This window comes from Manacus candei, unplaced genomic scaffold, assembly GCF_025592945.1.
Source record: "Manacus candei isolate 608988 ecotype Guabito, Panama unplaced genomic scaffold, ASM2559294v1 h1tg000104l, whole genome shotgun sequence".
NCBI classification, from domain to species: domain Eukaryota; kingdom Metazoa; phylum Chordata; class Aves; order Passeriformes; family Pipridae; genus Manacus; species Manacus candei.
The window spans coordinates 226,843-234,597 of NW_026138152.1; positions in this window are offsets into that span (position 1 = coordinate 226,843).

Consider the following 7,755-nt stretch of genomic DNA (forward strand, 5'->3'; position numbering starts at 1 on the left):
AATCAAACCTACAGTAAATTACAGTATAAATTCCTATATTCACTAATACAGAGTTTGAAAATGTTTACTTCAACATAGCTAACAGAAAATCTGAAGACTTTTGGCCTGTACAACCAGGAAGGAATCTAGTTCCACAGTTAGAGTATGGGCCTCAGATGAAGCACCATTAGGTTCTGCTTCCATGCAATTCCTTCATGTATTCTCAAGGTAGTAGAAATTCAGTCTAGTTGCAATTAAAACATCTTAGTCTTTTTGTTGGCACTGTAATAAATTTTGCCTTTAAGCAAAGTGTTAGGACACTAACTTTAATATTTCTATGCCCCATTTTAGTAGTGCACGTACATTGAAATAAAGAAGTAAAATTCACTATAATTGACACACACTTGCAAAGGACTGGTAGGTCATAAAATTAAAAGAATCTTTAGAATGATAAATATTTCTTTAATAAGGATAGTTTTAAAAAATTCTTTAATAACTTCTCCTGAGAATTTATTAGAGAACACTTTTTTGTATAAACTGTTATTTTACCTCCTATGATAGATATCTCAACCAAGTCAGAAGACAGTAGGAGATGTTGAGCATAGGCATGGTTTTGAAAAATACCGGCAGTGCTCATAATTGGTACATCAGTTTAATGCTTAGAAACTTGTCAAAGTTCAGAGTACACGACTAAGGGTACGGGGGAATAGGTGAGAAGTGAATTCAATATCCTCGGTTGGGGATCCCTGAATTTAATCCCCTAATTCCAGGAATATTTTTCTGTTTGACCAATGTAATTCATTAAAAAAATTCATTCTTCTCAGGGTGGAAACTATTGATTCCCCCTTATAATGTAAGGCACAAGGGAAATTATGCAGAAGCTGGACTCTATTGCCTGTACCTGTGTCTGTATTTTGTGAGATGTCCAATCCTACGTGAATTTGTCAGACATGTGTAGAAGATTCAGTTCCTACTGGGAATTAACAGGGAAGTGTCCATCTTCAGAGATCCAGGGTCATGTGCAAGGAGCAAATTCACCTATTCCAGGACATACCTGGACATACTCAAAAGGGAAGTGATTGGTGTAGAAGGAATTTCATGATCAAAAAAGGAGAGGTCCAGTGAGTTTAGGTGGCAACCAAGGTCATCTTTCCTCCTTCCATCCTTCCTTCCTTCCTTGATCATCTTTGTGGCCGTTTGTTGGACTCTCTTCAATATATCTATGCCTCTCTCCCAGAACTGGACAGAGCACTCAAGGTGTGGCCTCACCAGTGCTGAGCACTTCTCTTAATCTGATGGCAATATTTTTCTTTAATGTAGCCCAGGATATATTTATCCTTCTTTGTGGTGGGGGTACATTGGTGGCTTATGTTCAGGTCCTGGTCCTGGTACTTTTTTTAGTAATTGCAGTCAGCCTCTTGGTTTGGAATTGCCAGATTCTGGAGCCTCACTTTGTTTCTGTGTTGCTTTTTCTATGGTATTTTGTACTTTGCTGTATTTTGCTTTTCAGACTTCTCTCAGCCATGCTTCTCATTTGCATAATAAGCATGGTTAGTCAACCAAGCAACAGCTAGGTGTACAAAAGGTCGGTTAAGAACATGGACCTGAACAAATCCAACACATACAAAACAGTTGGAGCAGCACCTTACACTACTGCAACTGTGGTATCCAAGTTAATCATGGCAATATCTACTAAAAGGAATTAACATAGCTTTGCTAAACAAAGATTTTCTGTAAATATGCCAGAAAATAACTGCCACTAACTCTCATCCATATACTACCACTAGACCTCAAGATATATTGAATGTATCCATGTCATGAATGCCTTTAGGGACTAGCAACAGGATCATTTACCTCTTCTGCTTCTCAGTCTCTATACATTCACTCAGTGGTTCAAAAGAAAGAGAGAACATCCTCCACTTCCTATTCTGTTTTACTAAACAAGCCATTTCTGAGGTAGTTTTTCTGTGCCAGGACCTGAATTGTATCAAGTGTCCGTGAAGAAAATGACAAGCCAAAACATTTAGATATTGATGCTTGTCTCAGAATAAATACACTTGTCATTACCCTGTTCTCAGAGAATTGAAGCAACATTTAATGCTTACCTCTTCTGGTACAGTAAGAAATGGTAGGCCATGGTCTATTAAAAGGGAATCTTGAAGACCTACCTCCAGAAAGTATTAAACCCTTAACCAGAGATAGAATATTGTAAAGATTGCCTAGTAGGGTGCAGTGAGAGACAACTTTTAATTTGGGGCTGATCAAGAGCATGGCCAGGTGGAGAAGAAAGAAAGTAAGCAGTAGAAATTAATGTAACTGAGTTCCCACCATACAACTGATTTCTTCCCTTGGAGGGATTTTTTCCTTTTGCATCATAAAAATATAATGGTATATGAAATCTCTTATGAAACAAAATATTCAGAAATAATTCAGCTTGGGTCAATATAAGATAAGTTTAATAAAACAGAAGTAGTTTAATTTTGACTTTTATTGTAGTTTGTTCTTTTTTTTAATTTATAACAAAGAAAATGAATTAATTTTAAATGAAATCTTGCAAAATTCAATGATTCAGCTCTTGTTATTTGAAATGGTTTATATTTTTCTCTCTATGCTGCTTTAATAATAGAATTGCTTTGGATTGCTTAGATTCCACTGAACAAGCAATTTAAAATTGCCCCTTCAAAAAATTTTGACCACATTCTCAATTAATGGACATATTTTCACCTGTGATTTCTGATATATTTCAGCAATTAGCCATCTTAAGATCTCACAAAAAGAAACCTAAGTTCATGAAAAACCTCTCCATTCATGTTTTGAGACATATTTTGAGACTTGGTTTGTTCAGCCCAGAGAAGAGGAGACTGAGGGGAGATGTTTTCAAGATTCTCACGATGAGAAGTGGAGGGGCAGGTACTCCTGTGACCAGTGACAGGACTCAAGGAAATGGCATGAAGTTGAGTCAGGGCAAGTTTTGGGTTCCATATCAGGAAAAAATTTTTCACCCAAAGGGTGGTTGAGCACTGGAACAGACTCTCCAGGGAAGTCACAGCACCAACCTGACAGTGTTCAAGAAGCATTTGGACAATGCTCTCAGGCACACGTCCTGCAAAGGGCCAAGAGTTGGACTTGATGAATTTGATGGGTGCCTTCCAACTCAGCATATTCTATGAATCTATGATTCTAATATGTCAAGTTTTTTCTAGGTAGAACCTATTTTTCCAGCACAGTCAAAGAATTTCCAGTTCAAAAGGACCCAGGTGAGCAGACCAAAACAAACATTTCTTTCTTTGTTCCTTGTTTAAAATAAGCCCTGACAGACCCAACTGTTCCCTCCAAAGCTGTTTCAGCTGCAGGAGAGCTGATAAAAATACAGGAAATTGTTCAAAGAGATTGTTCCCCTTCCTTTATATTAGTGTAATCTGACATTAGAAATTAGAAACAGTGTTTAGAAAATAAGAAAAGCGGGGAGTTTTGTGACACACTAATTTTCCTGGGTTGACATTGTTTCACTCACTTCCATCCTTCTATGCTTTTACTGAAAGGTATTTTTTTAATACTGTGCAATAGATTATCTTGACTACTTCTAATTAATAGAAAGATATTCCAGAAACCTTGTCAATTGTCTATATTGCAAAAATCTTGTTTCAGCTGTTGTCTAGAACAAGCCTTATTTTGGCTTAAATACTGAAACCAAACAACTGTCATAATTGAAATCACTTCTCCCACGGGAGATATGCTTAAAGGAAAAGGTATATGGAGTGCTTCTGCATGACACAAAGCTCAAAGGTCAAATATAGTCCCTATTCAAAATTAAAGTAAACAAAATATCTTTCAAATTTAATGCTCTGGAAATGATCAAATATAAAAGTATATATTTTCACCAGTTTTCAAATAATTTTGAGACACACAGACGTACTGACACGAGATATTAGGATTAAATCTCCCTGGTCTGTACCATACTCTCTTCTTTCCCTAGTTATCCTTTCTCATAATTTGTATGTTGATTTGCCTTTGACATTTCTTTTCAATTCTGCTATGGTTGTGATCTTCTGGCAATATTTTCCTTCTCTCTACCCCTTCTCTGTTTGTGATGCCCATGTTTCAGTTTTCCTTCCCGCGTGTTGACTTCAGAGTCAATGTTGATGATCCGTAGAGACTAAAAATCTCATATTTTCTTTTCTGAACTCTTTTGTTCTGATTTATTTATTCATCTTCGCCATTCTCTGAAAGACATGTTCACTTGATTTTCTTTTTACTGTACACTGTAGGGCGCTCAGATACGTTTACTATAAATAATTGCTGAAATACCACTACCTGTACCTGAAAAGCAGAAAATGATGGTGGAAGTGGATTGCTTAAAATGTGACTGCTAAACAGCTGGACAACACCTTAATAAGCAGGGTGTCTGTAATACACCATGAGGTTAATGAAAGTCTGCAGCTGGGGTAGTGTCACTTTATGGTGTAAATGTGCATACTAAGAAATATCTTATAGGTGAACTGGTATATAGCAATGATTTAATTCAAGCTTGTTTAACTTATGGTTAATTAAACACACAGTAGACTGGTGATGAGTAAAAGGCAGATAATAGCTAATAAGAAAACTGAGCTAAGATTAAAAGTTAATATCTTTCAGGGTCTCTGGAACTGGGCTGATGAATAGATTGATTAAATTTAGAGTCCACAGAAGACTTCTTTGCTTGATCCTCACTGAAGATTTGAATAAAGGAACCATCGGCTGCAAATCTGATCTTGAGACACATAAAAAGGACTGAAATATTTCGGAGTTACTGTTAAAGAGAGAAACGGGCTCTGGAGTAGTCTGCCTGGTTGGGAGAGTGGTTAGTCTTGAAAAAGCTGAATGTTCTTTGAAATATCAGTTTTCACAGTTGGAGACAACAGCAGCTGCTCTGGAAGAAGCCAACAATATTTGTTTCCTTATCTAATTATTGTGTCTTTTACTGAATCACTCTTTAACTTCTCACTTAAATATAAGTGCATTAAAAGTAAAATGTTGAGTCTAGGATCTACAAGATGTAAAAATCAAGTATAAATCAGCCCCTTCAGGGTATAAATCACTTTTTGGAGACATCCACCTATAGAGAACCATTCTATGGTGGTCAGGTGACTTAGACTTGGTAAATAATTTAAAGATATCTAAATAAGGTGAGATAAATTTCAAGTTCTATATTTATGTAGTTTACGGTGTATCACAACTGATGGTGTCTCATTCACACTTTTTACTGTCTGACTCTGGAGGTATTTAGAACAGCTGCCTTGAATTTCTCTGAGGAGTTACTCTTCTGTTCCATTCTCTGTAATGAAAACCTGCTTTTAGTTTTCTTCCTCCAATCTCACATTCCTGAACAATCAACTATGCTTATCAAAGTTGAATATTTTCTTAGTCTAAAATTATGTTTTCCTTTGTCTTCTGTGACTGTTGGGTTGTGTCTCTTTCATCACACATTCCATTGAAAGGATCCTTCTCATTCACATTTCTGTGCATACTTAGGTTATTTTCCTTCAAAGTGACATTTTCTGGGCCTTTAAAAGACAAAATTGGGACTCTAATGACTGTATGTGGCAATAAAGCATATGCTCAAGGTCCAGAATTTCATTGCAATATTCCCCTTAGATTTCATTACTAAATTGAGGAATATAAGATTGTACTAAACTGTTTGCTTGCACAGTTTGTTTTGAATGGGTTTAATACAGCTGCTTGTGGTTGATGAGCGTAGACCAACATTAAATCTGTGTTGAAAGAAATGTCCTTTTGAAACAAATAATTCTTCATGAGAATTTTTCTGGTTATATTCAAGCTTTCATTCAAGCCACAAAGAAGTTTAAGAATCAGATTTAGGTAAGACAGGAGGATTGATTAAGGAAAAGTTCTAAAGAATTTCAATTCTCAGATGACAGGTCCATTAGTATAGTGGTGAATCACTTTTGTCACATATCTCTAGAAGTGAGATGGTTTATAAATTTATTTTTGAACATACTGAAGAGTACTATTACACCTGTAGAAATTTATCTGTCCCTTAACACTGGGGTCTTTGGAAGTGATGTTAAAATACACATTTTTATACTAAAGAATAAGTATCACAGAAGATGAGAACAGCTATTTTAGGTCTGACAAAATGTCAGTATCCTTTCTGTAGCAGTGGTTGGCTCTGTGTGTGCCATTATTGACTGTGTGCAGGGAAAGGAAGTGAAAAACATTCTAAGTATGGAGTGGTCTTTCATATCTGTGGAGCAACCCTCCCAGAAGTTATACCCTCATCACCCCAACCTAAAAGAATGGTCTGTGAACACCTCCAGCTTCTTCAAATGTTCTTAGAAGAACTGTTTTTAAAAATAAGTTTGAATCTTTTCCAAGTAGATTATAAGAGTCTCTTGATAGCCAAGGTCAGACTCTTGACAGTTCAATGGACATGTAGGGTTAAAATATGATGATGATGATGATGATGATGATGATGATGAAACCATTCATAACTAAAATTCCATTTGGCTTTAATAAATCACAGGAAGAATACAATTACCATTAATTATGACCAAGGAGAAGTCTTCATTACATAACAAAGTAGTCAATTTTATATCTGCCTCTGTCCTTGATCTTCTCATGCTTATAACAGAAGCACAAGGACTTTAACTCCAGATCGTATTTCTGTACTTGTAAACTGGCTTGTCCACATCACAGTGTAATTTGTGTTCCTATTTCCCACCCCAAAAAGAATAGAAATATTACTAACTGCAGTCAGAAATCTGAGAAGCTAGTTTTCACTGATTCTCCCACAGTCTTCATCTGTTTATTTGAGCACTTTATTTCTCTTGCTAATAGAAGCCAGCAGTTATTTTAAAGGATGCTGGTAGATGTGTAGATTATACTTCAAAACTTCCTGTTCCTGTCAGTTGACAGAATTTTGTTATCATTTCAGATATTGGCACACTTTATTTATAAAGACAGCTTTCCTATCTGTGTCAGGGCCAGATGAGAAGTACCTTTTTTATCCTTTCTGCATAAGATACTCTGACAGCCACAACGTTCTGAAACATCCACAGGTGCAGTTTGCTGATGTTTCACTGTATTAGGAAGACCAAATAACAAAAATTTAGTATGTATGTGAAGAGCACTGACTCTCATATGTTTTCAGAAATTATTTTAAAAGATCAGTCAGATAATGTTCAGGCAATGCATTTCAGATCACTTCTGATACCTTTCTTGGTTACAGGCAGAATGAGATCGGATTTTATGCTGGTTTTTTACTTGGTTGTTGTTTTTTTTTTAAAACCTGTTCCAAAATGTGGCATAATATCTTTCCCTTTATTTTTAACCAGAAGTGTCTTGATGCTGAGCTAATGGGACCGTTGATTAACTCAGTGGAATAAGTCATGTCAAGTACCCAATAATGCAGATATTGTCCATCAGTAAATGGAAAAAATGTAGGGTATTACTGTGCATTTGGTAGGATATGAATGCAGACTATCTAGATGTCCTCCTTCATAGCAGAAGTTATATCAGTGGATGCAATTATCATGCAATGCATTTAATGGAAAGTTTTGTATTTCTTTTCAAATACATTATTCAATGACAAAATCAGCACTGACCAATAAAGCTTCAATCTTCTTGCAAAAAAGTATTCAAATAACTTACCACGTGACACACAAACTTGTGTCTTGTGACAGTGACTCTTTCTGACAAAAATCACTTTCCTTTCCTTAAGAAAATAAATCTGCTTTGTGGTACTACATATGTCTAATAAGACACAGTGTCTTTGAA